The sequence below is a fragment of the Microcaecilia unicolor genome, chromosome 13 (assembly GCF_901765095.1).
Source record: "Microcaecilia unicolor chromosome 13, aMicUni1.1, whole genome shotgun sequence".
NCBI lineage: Eukaryota > Metazoa > Chordata > Amphibia > Gymnophiona > Siphonopidae > Microcaecilia > Microcaecilia unicolor.
This window is the reverse complement of record NC_044043.1, coordinates 55776294-55788231: the sequence shown is the minus strand read 5'-3', so window position 1 is coordinate 55788231 and position 11938 is coordinate 55776294.

The following is an 11938-nucleotide window of genomic DNA, read 5'->3' as shown; positions in this document are numbered from 1 at the left end:
CCAGCAGCCTGGGGGGTCTTCCATCTACTGCGTCCCTTACGCAGCAAGGGGAAGTTGCCTCGGTTACTTTATCTTGTTGTGCCTTCAGGATCAGATGAGCAAGAGGTATTTGTCTTAAATTGTATTTTCTGATCAATAAACTTGTTAAGACTGGATTAACGCTTTAAATATTTGAGTTCCTTGGATTACATTTTGTATTTTTAAGAAATGCTCAAGTGAACACTCTATTATTTAAATGCTATGTATGAATTGTTACCTAACAAGCATTGGTTTAAGAAAACTTATCCTTACCATTAGCAAGCAGCTTGAGCTATTCAAGTGTTAACTAGGCACAGTTGAAAAGTAAACTTTATCTCGTAGTCCACCTTAGTAATGGTTTATGGACTTTCTTTTAAGAACTTGTCCAAAACCTTTTTTAAATCCTTCTTCAGATTTGGAACTTGAATGCCCTCCTTCCCTTCTGCTGTCTTCGCTGGATTTGTTTCACTGTAATATTCCAGGTCTTGATATCCAACTACCCTCTACCAAACTTGAGGAGTTGTCTGCAGGAATCTTAACTGAGCCCTCTTCACTGCCACCAAGGAATGAGTCGTCTTCTGAAGACTTTTTTTTCATATCCAAAGTTTGTTAATCAAATGAAGTTCCTCTCTACCTTCAACAAAAACTAGAATCTGGATCAGATGTATTTGGCCTTCTCAAATACATAGAAGCCCCAATGTACCAATGGTCCATCAAGAACATAAGAATAGCCATACTAGGTCAGATCAATGGTCCATCTGGCCCAGTATCCTGCTACCAACAGTGACCAATTCAGGTCACAAGTACCTGACAGAATCCCAAATAGTTGCAAGATTCATGCTACTGATCTTGGGAACAAGCAGTGCCTTTCCCAGTGTCTATTTCAATAGCAGACTATTGACTTTTCCTCCAGGAACTAGTCCAAACCTTTTTCAGACTCAGATATGCTATCCTCTGGCAAGAGTTCCAGAGCTTAACCATTTGTTGAGTGAAAAACTATTTCCTCCTGTTTGTTTTAAAAGTAGTCCCATATAACTTCCTTGAGCGTCCCCTAATCCTTTTGTACTTTTTGAAAGAGTAAAAAATTGATTCAATTTCACCACTCACTATTTTGTAGACCTCTATCAAAGTTTCCCTCAGCCATTTATTTTTGAAACTGAAGAATCCTAATCTCTTTAGCCTTTCTTCATATGACAGGAGTTCTAGCCCCCTAATCATTTTGGTCACCCTTCTTTGAACCTTTTCTATCTTTTTTGAGATACGGCAACCAGAATTGCACACAATACTCAAGATGTGGTTGCACCATGGAGTGATACAGAGGCATTAAAATATTCTTATTTTTTTATCCCTTTCCTAATAATTTCTAGCATTCTGTTTGGTTTTTTGACTGTCGCCAAACACTGGACAGAAGATTTCAGTGTATTGTCCACATGATACCGAGATGTTTTTATTGGGTGCTGACTCCTAGAGTGGAACCTAGCATCAGTTAACTATGATTTGGATTATTCTTCCCAATGTGCATCACTTTGCACTTGTCCACATTAAATCTCACCTGCCATTTGGATGCCCAGTCTTCCAGTTTCGTAAGGTCCTTGTGCATGCGTTGTAAAAGCTTTGAATAGTTTTGTGCCTGCTCATTGTTCCCATTTACTGATCATTAATAAATATGTTAAATAGCACCGGTCCCAGTACAGATCCTTGGGGCACTCCACTATGCACCCTCCTCCACTGAGAAAATTGGATGGAAAACAGAGGGCAGAGTTAAATGACCATCAACCAATTCCAAATGCACAACAGAATTTTACCTCCTATCCCATGAGTTTTTAACAAATTTTCTCGAGAATCTCTCATGAGGGACTTTGTCAAACACTTTCTGAAAATCTAGATACACTACATCAACTGGCTCAACTGTATCCACATGATTGTCCATGCATTTAAAGAAATGAAGCAAATTTGGTGAGGCAAGACTTTCCTTGGTTGAATCAATATTGTCTGTCCCATTAAACCATGTTTGCCTATGTGTTCAGTGATTTTCTTCTTTGTTAGCTGCCACTATTTTTTCCTGGCACTGAAGTCGGGAATACTGGTCTGTAATTTCTTGATCACCCCTGTATCCCTCTTTAAAAATTGACATTACATTGGCCACCCTCCAATCTTCAGGTACTATGAATGAATGATTGTAATGACAAGTTACAGATCGCTAACAGCAGATCTGCAATGTTATATTTGAGTTCTTTCTAGGGTGTATGCCATATGGTCCAGGTGATTTACTACTATTTTATTTGTTGCTAGTACGTCTTCCAGGTTCACCGATATTTCTTTCAGTTCCTCCACTTCATCACCCTTGAAAACCATCTCTGGTACAGGTAGATCTCTTGCATCTTCAGTAAACAGAGGCAAATAATTCAGCCTCTCTGCTATGGCTCTGTCCTCTCTGAGTGCCCCTTTTACTCCTTGATGATCTAACGGATTCCTGCATTCCACTAAGAATTAGATCTAAAATAGCTCCCCCTCATGTTGGTTCCTGGACCAGTTGCTCCAAGAAGCAGTCATTTATTATGTCTAGGAATTTTATCTCCCTGGCACTCCCTGATGTGGCATTTAACCAGTCAATATTGGGATAATTGAAATCGCCCATTATTATACTATTGCCAAATTTGCTAGCTATTCTAATTTCTGTTAACATATCTTAATCTGTCTCAATGTTCTGGCCTGGTGGATGGTAGTATAGCCCTATATATATATAGGGCTATACTACCATCCACCAGGCCAGAATTTTATGTTGTAGTGTGTGTGTGTATATATATATATATATATATATATATATATATATATATATATATATATATATATATATATTCTTTTCTTTCACACATGGAATTTCTATCCATAAGAATTCCATGTTACATGATCCAAACAGGTTCCCCAAATAAAACTCCATTCAGCCAAGTGGAAATATTATTTGATTTATAAAAAACAAAAATAAAAACAAACAAAACATGTAATGCGTGTCCTAACTGGATAGTAAACATTTCAGCTAGTGTTCAAAGATATTCATGTTTCAATAGGCTCAAGGATATCACAGAAACAAATCTCAATGTTTAGGCAAAGTAAATCTTCACACAGTATTACTTTTAATTAAACTCTACTTGTGCAATACATCTCAAACTTATACTTCAGTGACCGATAAGGCGCTTTATTATTGTTGCTTAGTCTGTGTGTGCACACAGTGTAAAAGAGAGAGTACTTATATCTTCGCTAGCTTGCCACTCTCTTGCATTGAGTACCTTTTGGTTGGCTTCTGTCCTGTCCCTTCTTGAAGGTGGTCAGCTCTTTTGTGCAGGAACCTACTACACTAACTCGAACAAAATCAAAAAAGGAAAACCCGACTCCCTTTTCTTGTGTATGCACCCTAGTCTTGGTCGTGTCTTCTTGGCGGAGAAAGCCTTGTATAGCTAACTAGTTTTTAAAGATAAACAAGGGAATCCCTGACATGTGCCTCTAAACCCCACAACGTACATTAGCAGGCACTTAGGTTGGGCCCCTAGGAGGCAGGCACTTAAGGCAGGCTTCTCAGGCTGGGTTTCTTCCCAAGGCATTCATACACTCTCTCTTCTCAGGGGAGGGGCTTGGATGCAGGCTCTTTCTTCAGGGCAGGCTCTTGCAGTTGATCTCCCCCTTCCTCAGGGCAAGAACTCAGACACAGGAGCGCGTTCTCTCTCTCTCAGGTGGGCTTCTTTCATGGGTCTGTCTCCAGCCCCATGGCCCCCCTCCTAGCTTATATTCTCAGTGCCTGGTTCCCCCTCCCACACACACACACATTGCATCTTCTGCCTGCTGTCTCCCCTCCAGGCCCTGTCCAGCACTCCCAGCCCTGCATGGCCTGCACATGTTCTCTTCTCCCAGCCCTGACCCCCAGACTCACAAACGTTCCAGGTTTGCTTGCAGCCCTTCCTCCTTCTCTTCAGCAGCTCAGCCCTCTAGGTAGCTGCTTCCTGCTGCCCAGACTGGTCTCTGCTTCTGCTCATCCTCAACTCGGGGCTTGCCTGCAGTCCTCTGTCTGCCTGGGCTTGCCTAGGTCATTGCAGCCTTCTCCCTGGAGCTTGCCTGCAGTCCTCTCCTGCTGGTGCCTGCCTGGATCTGCCCGGTGTGGTTTCTGGCCTTCCCCACTCCTGGGGACTGCTCCTTCTCTTCTATCCTGTGACTGATATGATTTTCACACCAATCTGGGGCTCCTCCCTCCTCTTCCTTACTGGCTCCCTCCCGTGCACACACTCACATGGCTGCTGACCCACCCACTTTGGGGCCATGGCCCCTCATGCCAGCCTGCTTCCAGCCTGTCTGCTGGTTTCTCCCCTCTGTGGCCTGGAGTGCAGCCACAACCCGTGGCCCAAAGCACTTCTGGGTTCATGGGGCAGCTGCTCTCCATCCTCCTCTTCGCTGCCGGCTCCTCCCAGAGCCGGCAACAGCCTCCCAAAGGGAGGAGAGGGATGAGGAGGTAATTTTTAAATTAACTTTCTTTCTTTTTTAAAATCTATTTATAATATGTTTGTACTACAAGCACTTCAACACAGGACAATGCCTTGAGTCTTGCTAGTCTGTCCTTACAAACTAGCAAGTCTCACATTTGACTGGGTGAGCTGCTCAAAAAGTCTGAGAGGTCAACACTGAGCAGCCCTGAGCTTGAGTCGCTCACTTATGTGCATGATTTGATCCTGCTTGTTGACAGAAAAAGGCAATGCTACTCACCTGTAACAGATGTTTTCCTTGCCCAGAAGGATTGATAAGGAACACAACCACTCCCTCCTCCCCCAGAGTTGTCTTACTGTCTGAGCTTTGGAACCAGTTGAGGAGAGGGGGCAAGGCCATGCTTGCTAGAACTTTACACTTGGTTTTGAGCAGGGTTGCCAGGTGGAAATTTTTTTTCCAGCCCAATCCAGCCCAAAAAACAGCCCAAAACCTGCCCAAACACAAACCCCGCCCCTGACACCCCCACCCCCGCCGTCATCACCCCCGCCCCCGCCGTCACCGGCCCCGCCTCCCACGCCATCGGCCCCGCCTCCCCGTCATCGGCCCCGCCTCCCCGTCATCGGCCCTGCCTCCTACGTCATCGGCCCCGCCTCCCACGTCACTAACCCCGCCCAAAACGTCACTAACCCCGCCCAAAAAACGTCACTAACCCCCCCCCCCCCCCCCCGCGGCCAAAAAAACCGCCCTGAAACCCAAAAAACCGCAACCCGCCGCGGGCAAAAATTTCCCACGGCGGGTCGCGGAAAACCGCCCAATTGGGCGGTAAAACCGCCCACCTGGCAACACTGGTTTTGAGTTATGGGAGAGCAGTTCTATCATAGTGCTGTCAGATGACATTACCCACTTGTGTGCCTTATGAATTTTGCTGTCTACAGAAAACACTGCTCTGGGTAAGCAACATCACTTTTTCTGTTCTCATTGAGTTAACCCTTTGGATAGGATCTCCGGCAAGGATGGATCCATGCATAGGCCTAAAGGTTTGGGGGGGCCCTTCTCATCAAGGCCAGCCTTGTTTAGCAGGTTATTTGTACAGCCCAATGGTTGGTTGTGTTTTTAAGGAACATGCTAAATGTATTATAAACTCTGCTGAAACCCTGATGTTTACCATTTATTAATGCTTGTGTCGATACCCTATAACAGTAATTATGTACTTGGTGTTGCGTCTGGGAAGGAGGAGGGGGAGCCTATGTGCTAGTTGGCCCAGGAACCCACAAACTTGTGATCTGTCCCAGATCTCCAGTAGTCATTCTCTTCATGCTACATATTAGTGACTTGGATGTTAGGTATGAGGAGAATTAGAAACCCTTAGGTGGCTAATTCCATTCTCTCTTGCTATCGAGAGAATTCTTATGTACAGAGACTCTACTCTCAGTTGTATTGACCTGTTTAGAGGGTTTTTAAAGATTGGTAATCAATAGAAATCAAACAAAATAAAACATGGAAAAGAAAATAAGATGATATCTTTTTTATTGGACATAACTTAATACATTTCTTGATTAGCTTTCGAAGGTTGCCCTCCTTCATCAGATCGGAAATAAGCAAATGTGCTAGCTGACAGTGTATATAAGTGAAAACATTCAAGCATTACTATGACAGGGTGGGAGGATGGGGGTGGGTCGAAGGTATGCATGGGGACATCAAAGCATATCATTGATATTCTAACAGGATGGGTGTGGGTAGGTGAGGGGTGGGGTGATCAACAGAGACATACAGCTTTATGGTTTTATAATGGGTTAGGAACCCCAGATCCTTGTTAAGTCCTTTCTGTTGGGTGTTAAAATATTGAATCATTCTGACTTCAAAGGTCTTGCGTTCTTGTATGGTTTTAAAGTTACCTTTCAGGATTCTCACTGTGAAGTCACTGGTACAGTGTCTTGGTCCTGTAAAATGCTGACCAACAGGCGTGGGAGCCCTACTGGTACCAGTATTGTTCATGTGATGTCTATGTAAATTGAATCTTGTCTTAAGCATCTGGCCTGTTTCTCCAATATAGCATCCTTCGTTACATTTTTTTACACTGAATGATATATACCACATATATGATATACCATGCATACCTCCCACCCTGTCAGACTGTCATAGTAATGCTTGAATGTTTTCACTTATATACACTGTCAGCTAGCACATTTGCTTATTTCCAATCTGACGAAGAAGGGCAACCTTCGAAAGCTAATCAAGAAATGTATTAAGTTATGTCCAATAAAAAAGGTATCATCTTATTTTCTTTTCCATGTTTTATTTTGTTTGATTTCTATTGATAACCTTAAGAGTGGACTAACACGGCTACCACACTCCTCTACTAAAGATTGGTAAAAAGGGGATAGGTGCTTGAGACACCGGTTTTTGTTAATTTCTGAATGGGGACTGATTTTTATTGTTTGTGTGGTATGTTTATGTATAACTTTTTTTTTTTTTTCTTCACTGTTTCTATTTTATCATTTGCATTTTCAGAAAACGGTGGAAACTGTAGCTGCCAAAACTTTAACAGAGGAGAAATCTTCACTGCAATTACAGCTGGATGCATTAAGGCAGTTTTCCTTAATAAGTAAAGCAGATAATTGCTTCTGCTTCGGCTAGGGAAGGATATTCAGCACCCTAGCCTAGCGCTTCCCTCTCAAACTGTGCAATGTTAGAGCTCCAACATCAGTCATGGTGAAGCATGCTATAAAAAATAGGTTTTTTTTAAATTTTATTTTTTAGTATTACATGTTGACTAGTGACCACAAGATGGTAGTATTGTCAAAACACTAGGCAAAGCTGTTTTGAAGTCACTGCTTGGAAAGAAAAGTAGGCTGAACAAGCCCCATGAGGATCCAGGTTTTAATTTGTGTGTATAATAGCAGTGATGGAAATCTCTGGGCTCACTGGGAGTTGAGGCTGACGATAAACACCACAACTAAGGCTGGCTTAATTAGGGAAAAGGAGGGGAAAGGGAATGGGACTTAATATACCGCCTTTCTGTGGGTTTTCAAACTACATTCAAAGCGGTTTACATAGTATATACAGCAGCGGTTCCTTGGTCGGCTGCCACCTGGGGCAGTTCGCTGCTGCGCACCTCCCTCCCCCAGGTGCAGTGTCGTCTGCCCCCCCCCCCCCAGGGTGCATTCTTCTTACCTGCAGGGGTGCTGTGGCTTGGCCAGTTCCCTGCTCCCTCTGCCCCGGACCAGGAAGTAACAGCAGATGGAAGCGTGGCTGCTCCCTGCATCCCTCCTGCAGTGTGCATCTGGGGCGAACCACCCCCACTGCCCCACCATTGGTACGCCACTGATATACAGGTACTTATTTGTACCTGGGGCAATGGAGGGTTAAGTGACTTGCCCAGAATTACAAGGAGCTCTAGTGGGAATCGAACCTAGTTTCCCAGGATCAAAGTCCGCTGCACTAACTACAAGACTACTCCTCCACTCCAGATTAGGTGGTAGCCTAGAGTGGCGGCAGCTTCTGGGAAGCGGCAAAGAGCAGTGGCTGTCAAAGGAAAACAAATAAAAGAACCATCCAGCATCTTTTTTTTTTTTTTTTTAATTTGGATTTTGCTTGCATCTTTTCAGTAGTAGATCAAGGTGAGCTACATTCAAATATACTAGGTATTTCCCTGTCCATGGGAGGACTTAAAATCTAAGTTTGTACCTGAGGCACTGGAAGGATAAGTGATTTGCCCTAGATCACAAGGAGCAGCAGTGAGATTTCAATGCTCTAACCACTAGGCTACTCCTCCACTCTGTACTTTTACCGGCATGGATGGCAGGACATTTTCCGAAAAAACACACACACACACATTCAGGCACAGCTTTAACCATTGGAGTAGGTGAAGCTGTGGCCCAGGGTACCAAAATACCCAGCCTCTGACCTCACCTGGTCTACAGGGCAAGCCTTTTTTTTTTTTTCTCACTCCCTGCCATCTTGTAACGTTTGTTGGTTGCCAGTGGGGGAAGCAGCAGCATGACAGGCTGCCTTTGGCCACCCTACAAGAGGGATATATACAAAACCCCATGGGAGTGGAGGAGAGAGGGGGCATGGGAAGTGATGCTGTGGAGGTGGGAGGTGCAGGATGCCACTATCCTTTGAGGTGGCACTGGTGTAGTTACACATTTTAAAGGATTGTTCTTGGAAAGCTGCTGTTGGAACAATCATGATTGTTGTTTAATTATGAAAATCTTTTTGAGAGGGGAGTGCTAGGTTAGGGTGCCGAATATCTTTCCACCGGCCCTAGCCCTAGAAGAAGCAGTTAGCTGCTTGATTAAAGAAACCTGCCTTAATTCATCCAGCTGTAATTGCAGTAAAGATTTCTCCTCAGAAGTTTTGGCAGCTACAGTTTTTTCCACTGTTGTCTGAAATAGTTTACATATGTGAAGCGTGCTCATGCTTGTTGTTGCCTTGTGTATTATGGGGATAACTTTTTATAAAGTTTATTTTTCTGTGCATAAAATCGGTTGTATATGTAGAGAGGTTTTATAAAATTGTGTGACCGATATGTGCGTAAAATGTAGGTGCACAGAAAGAGTGTGCCTGTTTCTATATAGTCTGCACCAGGGCATTCCTGGATGGAACAGAGGCAGGGTTGATATACACATTTTGATAAATTATCCATATACCCGCACGCACACAATTACCCCTTTTTCAGAGCAGGTGTAAATTTGTGGATGGGCATTTATGAACTCTTAGGGCTGGATGTGGGAGCTTTATTTTGTGAAGGCAATAGGAGTTTGTTGCCTTGATAAAATAGGTGACTTTTTGGACTTTCACATAGATGTGGGGAATAATTTTAGAACAGTACATGTTTTTCTAGGATGTTAGAATGTATTGATTGCCGTTGATGTTGTTGTTGGGGGGGGGGGGGTAAAGTTGGATTTTTGTTGGTTTTTTTTTAGGTAATTTTATGCAATTTTTTAATGCTAGCCATCTTGTAGTGCCTTGGAACGATAGCATGTCAGTCTTCTTAGTTGTGCTTTTTACTCGATGAAGCCAATTGATAGCTGGGTCAATGCGGTGTGCAAGGTCGCAAGGCCACCAGGCAGACCTATGAGTGGACATATATTGATATGTTCCATTATTTGACCCCCATAGTGAAAGTGTGGATCAGCTCTGAAGCCCATGGGCCATTTGTCAGAAGCACACTGGCCACAACTTGAGAAAAATCAGTTTAGCTGTGACCACAGTTGGCAACCTGGTTTTGACCTTCCATGTCAACTTTCAGGATCTTGTGCAATTGTAGAGTTGAATGTGTTCATGGTTGAGCATCTCTTGCATCAAAGACTGTGTACAGTCAAGTCTGGTTCTGGGCGCTGAAGTCTGATTGGATATCTTGACAGCAGGCATCTTGGAGGGGGATAAGTGTTGTAGTGAAATGGAAACTCTCTAGGATTTCTCGCATCCGAGCAAGTGGATGTGATGCTTCAAAAATGAAGGTCTAGTGGGGCAATATTACTGGGCACTGGTAGCCACTGGGTATAAGTAAGTGTCAGTGTCGTTAATGATCCACATTATGGAGTTTAGCTGTGTGTCCACCAAATGAATGTGCAGGTTGGGCCTGGACTGGTGAACCAAATTTCACCATAGAGTAATCAATAGAACTAAAACAAAAGAAAATAAGATGATACCTTTTTTTATTGGACATAACTTAATACATTTCTTGATTAGCTTTCGAAGGTTGCCCTTCTTCGTCAGATCGGAAATAAGCAAATGTTGGTAGATGACAGTATATATAAGTGAAACATCAAAGCTTTTCAGTGACAGTCTAACAGGATGGGGGTGGGTAGGTGAGAGACAGGGAGATATGCATGGAGACAGGAGGGTGTCAAAGCAATACAACTTTATGGTTTATAATGGGCTAGAAAACCCAGATCTTTAAGTCCTGTCTGGTGGGTGTCAAAATATTTAATCTTTCTGACTTCAGTGGTCTTACGTTCCTGTATTGTTTTAAAGTTCCGTTTCAGGATTCTTACCATGAAATCACTGGTACAGTGTTCTGGTTTTGTAAAGTGCTGCCCCACAGGCGTGACATCTTTATTGGTACTAGCATTTTTCATATGGTGTCTATGTAAATTAAGTCTCTTCTTTAGCATCTGACTTGTTTCTCCAATGTAGCAGCCTTCGTTGCATTTTTTACACTGTAGTACTTTCTATAACTGTTCTGTGATCCCTTTTTAAATTTAGTTCTTTGGGGAACAGGGGTTACCCAGGAATAGGGCTAACCCATCGCCTTCTGACTTGGTCTCCCAGATCTGTCTACACATCTTGCACACACTACCTCTTGTGGAGTAGCCTAGTGGTTAGTGCAGCAGACATTGATCTTGGGGAACTGGGTTCGATTTCCACTGCAGCTCCTTGTGACTCTGGGCCAGTCACTTAACCCTCCATTGCCCCAGGTACAAATAAGTATCTGTATATAATATGTAACCTGCTTTGAATGTAATTGCAAAAAACCACAGAAAGGTGGCGTATCAAGTCCTATTCCCTTTCCCCTTCCAGTAGTCTGGTTCCAGCTCCAGTATGAGACTTTTCTCTCCGTGTCCCTTTGACTTTGAGGGATCAGGCTGCTGCACCACTCCTTAATCCAGTAGCAGACAGAGGTCTGGGTAAAACCTCCGTCTTATACATTCACTTCATACTGTACAGAAACTCAACTCAGTGGAGTCTTCATTCAACAGAAAATAAGCTGAACCTTAAGCATACACTCCACACTGCATGACCCATTGCACCAGGTATGTCAAACTCATGACTAATGATGGGCCACTACGACAGCCTTGTATTCATCAACGGGCCACTCTAAGATATTCGTCCTTCCTATTCTCTCTATTACAATTACTCAAGAGACAAATTTTAAGTTATATAATTAACTAGATGATGATAAATTTAGAATGTGCATTAGATACTACAATGCAGGCCGCATAGAACTTCTCCATAGGCCACATGTTTGACATGTCTGCTTTACGTTAAATAGACCTAAAGGGTGAGCCTTAAGCACACACTCCACAGTCACAATCCACTACACTACCACCATCTCTCTCTACAGAAGTTCTTATCTATCTTTTTGTGGCTGTGGCCACAATTTGGGTGCCTCCCCCCACCCCCACAGAGGTGCAGAATGATGCACCAATGGAGAGCCCACCAAGGCCATGAGCCCATTTGGCATCCCAGCCCACAGTTTGGCGAGCCCTGCTCTAGACCCTTCAGATGGCCATGAGGGATATAATTTGGAGACACATCTGTCCAAATTCTGTCAGTCTGTGAGGAAGACTCTTCTGAATACAGAAAGAATCGTAGCTGAGGTCTTCTTTCATGGATTGGCGCTGTCCCTTTTTAAATTCTGCAGTGCCTGTTCTTTTCTTTTCTGTCTGGGGGTCTCTCAGCCACTGACAAGCATTCAGCATCCTGTGAACTGGAGAGCATG